Source organism: Natrix helvetica, assembly GCF_964273705.1.
Source record: "Natrix helvetica genome assembly, chromosome: 1".
NCBI lineage: Eukaryota > Metazoa > Chordata > Lepidosauria > Squamata > Natricidae > Natrix > Natrix helvetica.
In genome coordinates, this window is record NC_138548.1 from 282,953,002 (window position 1) to 282,968,273 (window position 15,272).

At 40.6% G+C, this 15,272-nt stretch overlaps 1 protein-coding gene across 1 annotated transcript in view; it reads right to left on the minus strand.

Moving 5' to 3' along the window:
- Window positions 1–6,275: 6,275 nt before the first annotated feature.
- MAPK9 (mitogen-activated protein kinase 9) overlaps window positions 6,276–15,272 on the minus strand; it is an 84,505-nt gene continuing 75,508 nt past the window's right edge. The window contains exon 14 of the transcript XR_014174433.1: window positions 6,276–6,295. The gene's annotated coding sequence lies outside the window, so the exon portion shown is untranslated. The remainder of the gene's footprint in view (window positions 6,296–15,272) is intronic.

A 15,272-nucleotide genomic window follows, 5' to 3' on the forward strand; every position in this document is an offset into this window, starting at 1 on the left:
AAACAAGCTCTTTAATTCAAATTGACACTTCAATTTAATATTAACTTAATATTATTAAAATAATAAGCAATTCAATCTCCAGCTTTTTGAACTAAAGGTTCCCCAGTGCAGTCTTACAATTAATAATGGATTATGATCTGCATAAATAAGAGCTGCAACTTCCATATTTGTAAGAATAGTTAACAATGAGTTAGATGTCCAACACATGCCTATTGTGGAGCAAGTATTGTGAGCAGAGGAAAGATAGATTATTTTTCCAAAGGATATTTAAATCTTCATCTAAGGAGGAAAATAATAATATATTACAGTAGAACTGTATATTTGAAAGTTTTCAGAATTTCTTTTGTATAAACCACATTTGGTTGGGGGTTGTTTGGCAGTTTAGTTTTAATGCTGTAACTTTGTCCAAAGTTATTTATGAGATGGGCAGCCATATAAATTATATACATAAATTTATCAAATTTTATGCACATTTGGAGAGTCAAGCAAGATTTGTCAGTTTGTCTGGGTCAGAGTTGCAAATACCTATACAAGCAAAAGGCAGGGTCATGTCAGAAATCTGATGGTCGTCTTCAACAAGGAAAATTGGGTCAGAAACCTGCCTCTTAAATCAAGCTGCAGCCACCTGTCCTTAATTAAAGCAGGTACACCTTTGTTTGGCAAGGGGTCTAAGTGTCTTTGCTCTGCTGTCCAACCTACTTACTGAATCCAAGGTCTTGTACATCATCATCTGACTGCTCCATCTGTTCTGATAGTGCCAATGTTTGATTTCTGACTTGGGGGTCTCCTGAGGCTGACATTCCACTTATTCTCTGGACTAGAGCAATAAACCATGACACAGGGCATTACTTGGGTAACTCAGGATGGAAATGTAGAACAGAGTCTCATCAGCATAATCTCCTATGGCCTTGAATCATGCTGTTGAATGACCTTACCCAGTGACTTTGTATAGATGTTAAATAGGAGAGCTTCATGCCTTGATGGGATCCACAGAGTAGGGCCTTGGGCTAGATATTTTCCTCCAATCAACACCAACTGGGTGACTTTAAACCTTCTCAGCCTAACTCATCTCACAGGATTGTTGCTGAGGAGAAAATAAGAGTGGGGAGGGGTATTAGGTATGTTTGCCACCTTCAATCATTTATAAAAATAATAATAAAGGCAGGATAAATAAATATTAAAAAACCATTCTAAACTTATACTGGCTTGGAGGAAGGTGAAGAATCAGTGTATAACAGCCCTACCCCAGAGTTGTTCCAGGGTACCATGATTAATGGCATTAAAAGTGCTGAGGGATCAGTGAGAACCACTTCCATCCTGTTCCTGCCAGAGGTCATCCATAAGCACAATCGATGCCATTTTATTTTCCTATCCAGGTCTTGAAAGCCAACTGAAAAGGTCCCGGTAATTTGTTTCCTTCAAGATTTTCTGAAGTTGCAGTGCAAACATCTTCTCAACAACTTTCCCTAAAAAGAGAAAGGTGAAGATGGGACAAAAATTATGCAGAATCATTGGCTTCAGCCATGACTTCTTCTTTTTTTCCTAAAAGTTTTTATTTTTAAACAAACATAGACAAACAAAACATGTAGCATTAAAAACATCTTCCATTACGTACAGACTGTAGTCCAACTTAGACTAAATTCAAGTGATCTTCTTCAACATATATCTTGACCAATCCTTTATAGGGGACCTGGAATAAACACCTGCAACTCAATCTTTCCTAGAAAGAGTCAGGTCACTCTAAGCACTCCCACTGGACAGTTATTTGCAGATGGCAATAAAGGTGGACAACTTTTGATGTTTCAATGTTAACCATGGTTCTCATTCATGTTTGGTAAGGTTCACTCCTTGTCATTCTCCAATGGTGGTGTAGGTGTTTCCTTCATCTCCCTCAACATACCAGTAAACACAGGATATGCAAAAGAAGAATTATATGAGAACAATGCAATCCAAAGTCCCAACCATCCTCTCATTCCAAACAGTGGCCAAGGCTTTGGTCAGATCATGGACCAGACTTTCATGAAGACCCCTAAGTTCCCTTTGAAACCCAGAGGAGTCCATTAGTTACCATTCCGTTTTTTCCAGATTCAGTGGCGAGTTTATGAAGTTTATACTTCATTTTTTTTCTGTCTACTGAGGCCAAAATTCTTTTACCTAAAAGGCATTCTAAAACGCTAGAATTATCTTTTAAAATAGACGTCTTCAGAATATTTATTTGCATTTTCCTTTTTTTAATTTCAAAACTGTATTTTTCTAAATAGAGTACCACATTCAGTCCATTAATGTTTAAGAATATTTTTATTTGATCCAAGATGTCAGTTATCAATGTAATTTATGAAAATAGAGCTGCTGTTTGATCTAGTTTTGATCACCTGTCTGTTCTGGATCTTTTGGGATGTGTTCTGTTGCTGTCAATGATTCAAGCACTTTAATAGTGTCCTCTGCTTTGCCACCATCCATAAAAACCTTGAGATGAAATGGAATGGCCCATGGGTATTTGATCTTTCTTTCATGGAGACAAGATGTCAAAAATCTCACATCTCTTTGCTTTCAAAATATATCCAGAGCGGCCTCTGGCAAAATCTCTATTCTTCTATCTCCAAGCTGAACAGAATAACATGCCTTTTTAATTGCAGTGCTGAATTATTTGCCTTTAAATATCTAAACCTGACAAATGGGTTCTGTAGTGAGTTTTTTGTACTTGCTCGTCCAAGAGTTCGTTCTGTAGTCAGTCCAAGCAGAATATTTCTGGTTTTTTTGCTGAATCTAATTGAATTTTCAAATTTTAAAGGCTATCCAACTCAAGCAATGTGATTCTTGGCTGCGTACAACAAAAATAAACAGTAATGAAGTAACGCTATCTCATTAAAATAACCCTCCAAAATATAAAATGGTAACCCAAAGGGGATAATTGAAGAACTAAGAGGGGCTCCAATGCCTAAGGAAAAAAGCAAATTTTAATAGCTTTTCTACAGGCAAGGAGCCTGGGGTATCATCATGTATCAAGGAAGGGCATCCCTCTGGGAAACAGGGATAGTCATTAAAAAGGTACACTATCGTGGCCCTACAAGATGACAATGGTTACATGAGGAAAACTGTAACATGCTCTATCTGTGGAAGCATGTGATGTGAACGAAGTTCTAGAGAGAGGGTGGCACCTTGGATAACCCAATCTTATACCATGTAGGACTTTAAAAGTGAATTATATATTCTCAGCCAGTCCAGCTGTATTAATAAGCAATTTCCAAATGAGCTTGGAAAATGAAGCATTCTGTTAAGGGTGCTGACCACAGTTGGAATAGATTCGATCATCTCCCAGTGCACAAAGCCCATTGAAGAGCACTGTATTACAATCTTGTGAAGAGCAACTGCTTCGAGCAGTTGTGGCCGATCTCTGATCCTCTTTCACTCACCAGCTCTTTATCCTTCATCACAATCATCAACTCAACTGCACTTTTCATGTAAAAAGATGTAGTCAGAAGAGGGCTGTGGAAATACCTACAGACCCCTCACGTCTTGGACACAAATTGTTTCAACTTCTACTCTCAAAATGATGGCGAACCTACGGCACACATGCCACAGATGGCACACGGAGCCATATCAGCCAGCACAGGCGCCGTCAGCTCCAGTGCGCATATGCATGCCGGCCAGCTGATTTTCGGCCTTCCAGATGGCCAGGGAGGCTGTTTTCACCCTCCCCAGGCTTCAGGAAAACCTCTGGAGGCTGGGGAGGGCAAAAAACAGGCCCAATGGGCCAACCAGAAGTTCAAACTGGTAGTTTAAAAAAGGGAAACCCACCACTGGATGTGACTAAGGTGAGAGTGATAATATGGAAGGCCTCCTGATCCAGGAATAGATGCAATTGTCATCTATAGTTGTGCAAAGGATCCTCTGACCACTGTTTTCACCCTACAGTTCAAGCATGGATTGTGAGTTCATAAGGACCTCCAGATTGTCCACCAAATATGAACAGAGGTCATGCTCCACCATCCAAAATGAAAGAAGGATACTCTCTAGTTCCCTTATCCAGGGGACCTGATCACTGGATTTGCTCTGTTCGCATGGAATTTTTGATAAATCAACAAACAATGAGCTTCTCTTTCTCCATTCTGCCATCTCTTACTCATTTATAACCAATGGCAAATTTACTATGTTGGCGAATGATTTTATCCTTGGAGCCTTTTCTCTAAACAAGCTCAGAAAAGGATATTAACTTGTTAAAAGCAAGGTAACCTTTAAAGACTTCAGAATTTAATGCTCACTCCTTCACATCAAATATTTTTTTGAGGGAGAAATAATCTTTTTATAATATAGTTGAATAGTTTCAAAGAGTTCTGCAGTATTGATTTTAATTAGTGGAACATATTCATTATGAACTCAGGTATGCCTTAACTTATATGAAAGGCAAGAAATAAATTCACTAGTCTGCATCTAGATGGTTTGTCAGCATTTAATTAATTGGAGACCAACAGAGCAGGTTATTTTAATCCACCCCTCAAAAACTTATAGACAGAACATTAATTCATGTCATAAATGCTCTAGTGCATTAGCATCATGCTGTTAGAATGTGGAAATGCGTGGCCATGGGGAACATAACAGAATGCAATTTGATGTTTCCTCCCTTTAGGTTTATTCCAGCCACATTTTATTATATTTTCATGCAACCTTTTTTTTTTTAGCTAGTGGAAGAATAGTCTAAGATAAGAGGGACGTGATTTTGTACCTCAGCTTTCCTAATCTTGAATACCACTGAGGCTTTGGAAATAAATATTTGCTTAAGAGATGGGGATGGGGTGGGGGAACTGTAAACATCAGACAAAAATAAAAGCAAATTCCAAAAAAAGTGGTTTCAAAGAATCTTTACAAGGCTTGGGAAACTACAGGTAGCCTTCGACTTATAACCATTCTTTAGTGACCATTCAAAGTTACAATAGCACTGAAAAAAAGTGACATGATCTTTTTCACACTTATGGTCACACTTATGATCATTGCAGATTATCGGTGTCACATCGGTGTCCTGAACTCATGTGATCACCTTTTCTGACAAGCAAAGTAAATGGGGAAGCCAAATTCACTTAACAATTGTGTTGCCAAATTAATAATTGCAGTGATTCGCTTAACTGCAGCATAGCAAAAATTGTAAAACGGGGGCAAAACTCACTTAACAACTGTCTTGCTCAGCAACAAAAATGTTGAGTTCAATTATGGTTATAAATCAAGGACTGACTCTAGTTCTTTAAACAGTAGGTAGGAATGTTTGCACTCCATATTTTCAAAGAACCTGAATGACTTCATGGAGAATGGAGATAGCATCAACCAGATCTGCTGACATGTTGAATTGGAGATCTTGTGCTGTCAAAGGGCTATAACTTGCCATAGCCAACTCACTGTGGGACAATTCAATGGTGTATTAATTATTTCATTCAGGTACTTTTATTATTGGAGACCATGTTTTCATTGAAATTATTATAACTCCTCTATTTCTGGATTGACTTTCTTTATTTTATTATTATTGGCCACAGTGCTATCAAAATTAATTTAACTTTTGTATTTGTTGAATTGTTCCACAGCAGTTTGTCCTACAGTGAGTTGGCTTAATGGTGGGTTAGCTGTGGCGAGTTGTTCCATTCCACCTTGAAGCACTGTCAACCCTATTCCATTGGGTCATTAAAGAGAATCTGATAAAACTGGCCAGGAAGTGAGAAAAATAACATTTCTCTCTGACTTGCTTAGATCCAACCTTTTCACCATCTGTTGTTTATCAACTAGACCTAAATTTGTTGAGTCTCTAGCATCCAAATAAACAATACTTCTACTGGTGGGACAAGTGCTTTAAACCACAGCCTACATAATAGTTTTCCCATCTGGACAATTTTTCCCTTTGAACCATAAGACGTCTTGAACAGGCAAGCCACTAGTAGACAAAATTCATTTTATGTAGTAGCAACAGATGCTGGCAGTATGTTTGTTTCTCAGCGGTACAAAGAGTTGACACTGACAATCAATTTATCTTGAGTTGATTTTCAGAATAACAATCTGGCTTTGGTACCAATTTAGTTGTGCAAAGGTCTGATTAAAGCCCACAACAAGATCGCATTTTAGTACCTACACAATGTGAGTCTTCACCACTTCATCACCCAGGTCTTCTTTGACAGGAGACAGAGCATTTTTATGGTTGCCTGGCAACCTATCATGAAAAAGAAAATCACTTGCTGGATTTCTATTCTTGCTGTACTATTGCTGGGCTGTTTCCTTTTGGTGCTAGGATGAGATTTCTCCTGGGGGTTGAGCTTCTCTAGAAACAAACAGTGAGGGAGAAGACTTAATCAACCAGATATTGAACATCTGTTATAATCCCTTGCTCTCTATACCACAGTGCTAAGTCACTAAGTTAGGGAGAGGAGTAACAGGGGGAGTGGGGAAAGCAGATGCTGATTAGGATGTGAAAAGATTTGAAAATAAAATCTCTCCAGTCAAGCTGACCCCTGATGCCTACATCCACATGGTTTTCCTGGCTGTTTTCTCAATGTAGTTTCCTATTGCTTTCTTCTGGGTTTTTTTTTATTTGTCAACTGACTCTACCATCTGGTGGTTTTCTCATTCAACTGCTAACTGAACCTTGGATTGAATCCAGACTGGCACCCAATGCAGGTAGTATAGCCAAAAAAAATGTAATATGTTCTAGAGGAATCAATAACTGCCCATACCACATTTTGCACCAAATGAAGCTTCCAAATCAGTGGTGGGATTCAGCCAGTTCACACCTATTCGGGAGAACCGGTTGTTAACTTTCTAAGCAATTCGGAGAATTCGAAGAAATCTCCTTTTGTTTTTTTTTCCACTTTACAGGGCTAATCCTGTAAGGAAAGCTGGAAGGAAACATTTTGGTGTTGTTTCTAGCCTCATCTTTTTTGCCCTGCTTACAGAAACTGCATCTCCGATAACCCTTATTACATTGCAATGGCTAAGGTGAAGCACCCATTAACGTGAGTGGCATTGAGTCGGCCACGCCCACCCAGTCACATGACCACCGGGCCCCACCTACCCAGCTAGTCAATTGTTAAATTATTTGAATCCCACCACTGTTCCAGATGCTCTTCAAGGACAGCCTCATGCAGATACACTGACCAAAATCTTTGATATTCCCTCCTTTACAAATAGGGGTTTCCATTTAAAATTTGCTTGTAGATATATTTGTTCTCTCCAAGAGCAGAAGGGGAAGAGAAGAAAACTGAAAATATTTCTCCTTTACCCCATGGAAAACTGAATTTACATTTCTCTTCGTTCAACCAACCAGTGAAAAATTAAAATCTGGCATAGTAAATAAATTGTGTATTTATACTTTGCATCAAGGCCTCATTCTTTTGGGTTTTTATTTAATAAACTTTATTTTATGAACTTAGAAAAATTAAAAAGGGTGACAGAAAGCAAGAATAGTCAGTATTTGGTGACTGAGCTCAAATATCACTGAACGTAACTATTGTAGATAATTAAATATGGGTTACATATTCCAAATCATGATAATAGCAATAATGTACCTGGAGAGATTTCTTTTGCAGAGTTTAAAGAGGAGACTGGCATGAGAAAAACACTTGGAATATACGGTTTAAAACTTGGTTTATGGTTAATGATTCATTGGATCGCCATCATGCTACTTCATGCTGCACATTTCTGAGTTCAAATTTGGCTAATCTCTAATTTGTCCATATCTATTTAAACTATGTGTACCTGCTATTTTTGCTAACAGATCTGCCATTAACTCAAACCTATTTTGTTTCACAAAAGAAGGCAAATATACATGTTCCAGAATAATGTCTTTCTCCCTCCCTCTCTCACTCTCTCTCACTCTCCCTCCCTCCCTCCCTCTCTCCCAGTGACGTGCGTTGAGGTTTATGGCTGGTGAGGCTGGTGACGTCATCAGGAAGGCAGGGAATGGGACCACGTGTGCAGGAGGCTGAGGGTCCGCGGTCCCGCAGCTTGCGCTCCGCAGTCCCCTTCATGATGACTCAGGAAGGCGGGGAATGGGACCACGTTTCAGGAGGCTGAGGCTGCCTCAGCCTCCTGCATACGTGGTCCCATTCCCCACCTTCCTGAGTCAACATGAAGGGGACCATGGAGTGCGAACTGGCGGAGCGCGCTCCGCGGTCCCCTTCATGTTGACTCAGGAAGGCAGGGAATCGGACCACGTGTTCCTTTTCCCTTTTCCCTTTTTTTTCTTTTCATGATACCCCATACATCCCTGCGACCAATTCGCTCTCACAGGGAGGGACTCCTCCGGGTGCCGTCCACCAAGCAATGCCAATGGGCGGCGCCCAGGAGTAGGGCCTTCTCTGTGATGGGCCCAACCCTCTGGAATGACCTCCCCCCCGATATCAGAACCACTACTGACCTCCACTCCTTCCGTAAGAAACTCAAGACCCACCTGTTCCAATTAGCTGGCCTAGCCCATTTATAGTCCCATCCTTATCCTCCTGGCAGTTATTTTAATTCTGGGGTAGTTTTTAGGGATAGATTTTAATGTTGTTTTTAATTTTAACTATTATTGTACAGTTTGTATGTCGTCTCCTCTATTTATATTTATATGTATTTATATTGTGTTTTTATTATGACTGTACACCGCCCTGAGTCCCTTCGGGGAGAGGGTGCGGTTTATAAATTTAAATAAAGTTAAAGTTAAAGAGAGCGATGAGGCTCTGCCTCCCCTGCCTCTCCTGACCACATGTCCCTGCTCTCTCCCCTTTCTATCCCGCTCCCTCTCTCCCTCTCCCTCCCTCTCTCCCTTCCTCTCTCCCTCCCTCTCTCCCTCACCTCTCCCTCCCTCCCTCCCTTCCAGATTTGCTACTGTTCAAGAACCAACCAGTTCTTCTCTTTCCTCAAAATGGGGTGGAAAGAGTAATATTTCATCCAAGAGAGAGAAAACAAAATTAATCCTCCCACCATGTTCACTATTTCAGGAGAATGAATTAAAGTGACATTTCTATACCTCATAGGAAGGTGATGTATGTTCTGTTAATGGAGGAAAAACATGTTTAATCATTATCAAGAGGAATCATATGTTTGTGTCAAACATATTTATGAAAAATGATATTGGGGCATGGCTAATGTAAGCTTATTTGGGCAATGGAATTAGACAGTAGTGTTTGTTATGTGTATGTGTGTATGTGCACGCACACATGTGCACTATACTCTCTCATAGCTCCCTTTGTGAACCTTTATGGGGATTTTAAGACAGGCATCTCTATATCTCATGCTGAGTTGTTCATTTGACGGACTTTATGAAATGGCGGATGAACACAATGAAAGAAAAGCTAGTTTGCTAAGACTGAAAAGCATGGAGAGGGATGGTGAATGGTGTGGACTGTATTTCATGATATTTCTTCCCTGTCTTCATCTTATGCCTTTAATTTATTTGGTTTGGTATGAGCTGGCTCTCCATTATAGTGTGCATGCATACGAATACCTAAACAAGCTCTGTACTAATTCTCTGTAATAGGCTTTGCTGATAAGGACCTAGAAACAGATGACTGGTTGGATTATCAAGCAACATTGTGCTCATCATGGAAGGGAGGGGCTGCAGAGGCAGAGCTGGCAAAAGAGGGGACATCTGAAGCCATCCAGGATAGTGCTGGGACATCAAAGAGAATTTTGAGAAGGAGCAGGGGATGGAAGATAGCTGAAGGTGCTACCATGGCAACAATGACCTGAGCCATTTCTAGTGGCTATGTTAAGCATAGCCTGCTGAGCTTAATCTCTAGAAGGAATGGCTAGTGATCCCAAAATGAATTAAGCAGTCTTTTGTCCTTCTGAAAGCTGATCTGTTCATGACTGGTGTGAGGTCTATGATTCGCCTGAGAGTGAGACCAGGAAAAGCACCATGAGATCCATCCAAACAATGCAAATAGCACAGAGGCTCTGCCAAAAGACAGACAGGAAGAACGCAATCAAAGTTATACCTGTCAGAAGGTTATTAATAAGTTTCAAAACAAATGCTAATTCATCTGACTGAGAGATATGGAAAGTTGACCATTAAATTATGTAAGCCTCTTTGTTAAATCTACAGTATATGAGTAGCTTTAGTATTTAGGAACCTAAAGGGTTGTCTTGATACTGTGTACACACATAACATAACTTGGATAGATGAGCTTACTTAGAGTTGCTCCAAGGCTACAAGCGGTCTGGTACTTTTGCATTAGGCTGAGAGGGAAAAGCACTTCCAAAGGAATGCAAAATAATTAATGAATTGGAAAAGTCCTGACTAAATTGCTTTTTACTGTCTTTTAAGTAAATAAAAATGGGCCCCAAAGAAATAACAAAACTCAGGAAGTTACGTGCTCTCACCTCTTTCAATTAGATTTCTTGAACTTGTAGACATACCCCATCATGGTATGATTTCCTAGCCCCCTTTTTGAGTTTTGTGTAATATTGACAATCCTGAAAAAGCAATTGCTGGTGTGTGTGTTACTTTAGAACACATGAAATTCCCATTATCGCTTAGTGTTTGTGAATTAATATACCATGGTTTGTTCAGTAATCCTGCTTTAAAAATTCCATCTTATTGCCAGTTGTGAACCCAGCATTAAATGCTTAATTAATTCCTAAACTTTGTATGAGACTTATGTTCTGTCACAATTTTTACTCAAAGGTTAATCAGTCAAAACACAAACTAAGCACAGTTATTCCACCACCAGGGACATTACAAATTTTCCAGTTCTTCACTTGGAAAGAAAAGAAATTGGGTGTATTCAGTCTTTATTTATTTAAAAAAATTATATAGCAATCCCTCTTAAAAACAATCCTGGAGGGGTTACAATCAATAAAACAATATAGAATAGTATAAAATTAACAGCAAGCACCACCACCACCATCCAAAAACAGGAAAAAAAGAGGAAAGAAACACTTGGTGCCACAGCTACACTAGGTATCTAATAAGCTTAATGTACCTGGAAATTGGGGGGAAAGTACATTCCCCTCCCCACTGGCCTAGCCTTTTTCTATTATCACCATGTCCTCTCTGAAAAAAGAATATTTTCTCATACCAAATCCTGCTGGGTTGTTGTTGTTAGTTGCAAAGTCGTGTCCAACCCATCGTGGCCCCATGGACAATGTTCCTCCAGGCCTTCCTGTCCTCTACCATCCCCTGGAGTCCATTTAAGCTCACACCGACTGCTTCGGTGACTCCATCCAGCCACCTCATTCTCTGTCGTCCCCTTCTTCTTTTGCCCTCTATCACTCCCAGAATTAGGCTCTTCTCCAGTGAGTCCTTCCTTCTCATTAGGTAGCCAAAGTATTTGAGTTTCATCTTCAGGATCTGACCTTCTAAAGAGAAGTCAGGGTTGATTTCCTCTAGGACTGACCTGTTTGATCACCCTGCAGTCCAAGGGACTCACAGGAGTCTTTTCCAGCACCACAGTTCAAAGGCCTCAATTCTTTGGTGCTCAGCCTTTCTTATGGTCCAACCTTCACAGCCATACATTGCAACTGGGAAAATCATAGCCTTGGTTATATGCACTTTTGTGGAAGGGTGATGTCTCTGCTTTTTAGTATGCTGTCTAGATTTGCCATTGCTTTCCTCCCCAGGAGCAAGCGTCTTTTAATTTCTTGGCTGAAGTCCCCATCTGCGGTGATCTTGGAGCCCGGGAAAATAAAATCTGTCACTACCAGCATTCTAGTTACTTAGTTGCTGATTAAGTATGAATGAGGGGGAAAAACTATTTCAAATGCAGGAACGAAGTGGACCTACTCTTCTGAATTGGGCCACAGTGGTACAATGCTAAGGATGTTGAACTACAATTAAGAAGACCCAGGCTCAGGTTTCTCCTTAAGTGAACACTGAAGTTCACTAGATTGTTTAGAGCTAGGTGTAATCACTCAGCCTAACCTATCATGTAGGTTGTTGTAATAGTGAAAAATTGGATGCAGAGAATGCTATAAGTACCTTAAGCTCCTAAAGAAAATTCACAGTATAAAACATATGAATAATCATTAATTTAAATCATATTTATTACACAGACTACACTACACAGATCGTAAGTAGGTTATATATTATCCTGTTCAGGATTGGGGGGAAATCCAATGCAAGTTACAATTGGTCTAAGGTTTGACAGGAATATTACAGAGAAGGCCATCAGCTTGATGTGATAGATTAAGAGTGGAGAAAACCAATGGTCTAGTTTTTTGGAAGTTCTCTGGAAGGTGTAGAAAGATGATCTTGGCAGAAATATGCAAGAATTGTTACATAGACAAAGGGGAACTGAAGCATTTTTTTAAAAAAATCCAGAAAACTGAGTCAACATTCAGATGTAGCTCAGGAAGATGTTATCCCAATTCAGTTGTCTTTTGGGAAGCTGATACAGCATTGAAAATATTGTTCCAGGATACTATTTGCTGCTTCTGGCTATCAAACTGAGGGATGACAGATGGACTCTTAAATTTTGGATTAAAATTCTTCTGAATTGCGTAGTGAAGACATGATCTGAGACCAGATATTCACATAATCCATGAAGACAGAGCAGATGGCATAGGAACACTTGAGATGATTATTTGGCTGCGAATAACCAATGTACCAATTTTGAAAAGGTATTGATGAACACCATCAGAGGTGGGTTGCTCCCAGTTTGGCCTAGTTCGGAGGAACCGATAATGGAATTGTGGCTTGGTCCAGAGAACTGGCAGTGACCCAGGCTAGCCATGCCCACGAACCAGTTCCCTGATCTCTTATGCCATTACCGGCATATTTCTGCGCATGCGCAAAACAATATTTAGTCAACTGTGCATGCGCCAGCAAAGCGCATGCACAGCAAACCAGTAACAACTGATATAGGAACCCACCCCTGTTCACCATGATTGTGCTTTCTCCCTTAGACTTGGATAGTTAGTTAATAAGGTCTAGGGATGGTAGTGATTATAGTCTTTAACAATGGCAGCAGGAGTCCTGAAAGCTGAATCACTAGTATCGATCAATCAAAGTCACAATGACTGCCAGAAAATATTAGTAACTTCTCAACCAGGAAAGCTGTCTCAGTCTCCAAATGGCAAACTAAATGTCAAAATGTTTAATTCATCTGACCTCAGATTGGAAAACAATTTATAATGGAGATCTTCACAACAAATACATTGTTCCTTCCTTAATTATTTTATTGAAAACCACTAAGGAATGCATAGGATTTTTCCTGAGAGTTAATTTGAATAGTATAAAGGAATTGATAGCCAATTAGAGTAAAAAGACTGACCTATTAAACCAGTACCTTCGATGATTCTTGGAAGTATTTAAAGTTATACGTTAACAGTCTTAATTTCGGTTTAGCAAATCACCACAGATGGGGACTGCAGCCAAGAAATTAAAAGACACTTGCTCCTGGGGTGGAAAGCTATGGCAAATCTAGACATACTAAAAGGGAGAGACATCACCCTGCCAACAAAACTGCTTATAATCAAGGCTACTTTAAATACTTTGGCCACCGAATGACAAGGGAGGGCTCACTGGAGAAGAGCCTAATGCTGGGAAAGATAAAGGGCAAAAGAAGAAGAAGGGGATGATAGAAAATGAGATGACTGGATGAAGTCACCAAAACAGTAGGTGTGAGCTTACATGGACTCCAGAGGATGGTAGAAGACAGGAAGGCCTGGAGGAATGTTGTCCATGGGGTTACAATGGGTCGGACACGACTTTGTAAAACAACAAGGTTTCAATGCATCTAAATTGACTTACATTTTCTTGTTCAAATCATATGTTAGTATTCATTCCTTTTCCCTATTGTAAGTGTTTGATGTGGGGTTTTTTCCTTCCAAATTTGGGGGCATCAGTTGTTCCTGTTCACTGATTCATTGTTTGAAATTTTTCTTTTGCATCTTATTTATACCTCCAACAGAATAAATGTTGAAAACAAAGAACATGTAAAATGAAATAGACCTCATATAACTTTGAGCAATAACTTGAGCATATTGTTAGGTTATTATCATCAGTGTTACATTCCAACGCTGAATCCACAAAACCAAAAGAAAAACAAAACCCAAACCCAAACCCAGACTATATTATGGCAGATTGCAAAGTGTGTGGAGGAGAGCTTGACAGGCATCTCAAGAGAAGGGCTTCCTTCAGGGCGGCAGCAATCAAGTTCTTTGCTTAGATCCCAATAAAACTCAGATTAACCGCTATCTACATGGAATTAACTCTTCAACATTAAAAAAAATACCTGCTTGTCCTCAACCAGGGACAAGAGCAATAGTGGGTGGAAGCAAATGTTACTACATGGAGACAAGGGAAGAAGCTGGCATTTCATTTAGGCCACTTTCACTTAAAGGCCTCTGGTCAGTTTGCCCAGCCAGTGTATAGATCAGGTTGATTAGACTACAATTAATGAGAAGAATGGTAGCATATATTCTTCATGGAATCAAATATTGTGGTCCTTTAAATTGCTTCTAGTTTAGACTGATAATATCTCATTCAGAATAGCCAAATAACAAAGTTGGAATGGACCTTAGAAGTCTTCAAGTCCAATACCCTGCTCAAGCAGGAAAGCCTACGTCAGTGATGGTGAACCTATGGCACGCGTGCCACAAGTGGCACGCGGAGCCATTTGTCAGGGCATGCGAGGCGCTGCCCTGTTAGCTGGCCAGCATGCATGCGCGCGCTGGCCAGCTGAGTTCACCTTTTTAAAAGCTATTTTTTGCCTTCCCCAGGCTCCAGAGGCTTTATAGGAGTCTAGGGAGGGCGAAAAGAGCCCCCCCCCCCGAGGCTTCAGGGACCATCCGGAGGCTTCCCTGAAGCCTTCGGAACGCTTAAAACCACCCTCCGAACAAACCGGAAGTGACTTCCGGGTTGCTTGGAGGGTCGTTTTAAGCGTTCCAAAGGCTTCAGGGACCGTCCGGAGGCTTCACTGAAGCCTTCGGAGCGCTTAAAACCACCCTCTGAGCAAAAAGTCACTTCCGGTTTGCTCGGAGGGTGGTTTTAAGCGCTCCGAAGGCTTCAGTGAAGCCTCCAGACAGTCCCTGAAGCCTCCGGAGGGCCTCCGGGGGGCGGGGGAGGCTCTTTTCACCCTCCCCAGGCTCCTATAAAGCCTCTGGAGCCTGGGGAGGGTGAAGAAAGCATGTAAAAATGGGGGGGTCGTGCGTTGTGCATGCATGCGCACTGGGGGGGTCGTGCATTGCATTATGGGTGCGGCATGCCCGCACAGGACCCCCCTGCGCTCCCCGCACTTGTGGCACGCGAGCCAAAAAAGGTTCGCCATCGCTGGCCTACGTCATTTCAGACAAGAAACAAAGCACACGAAACA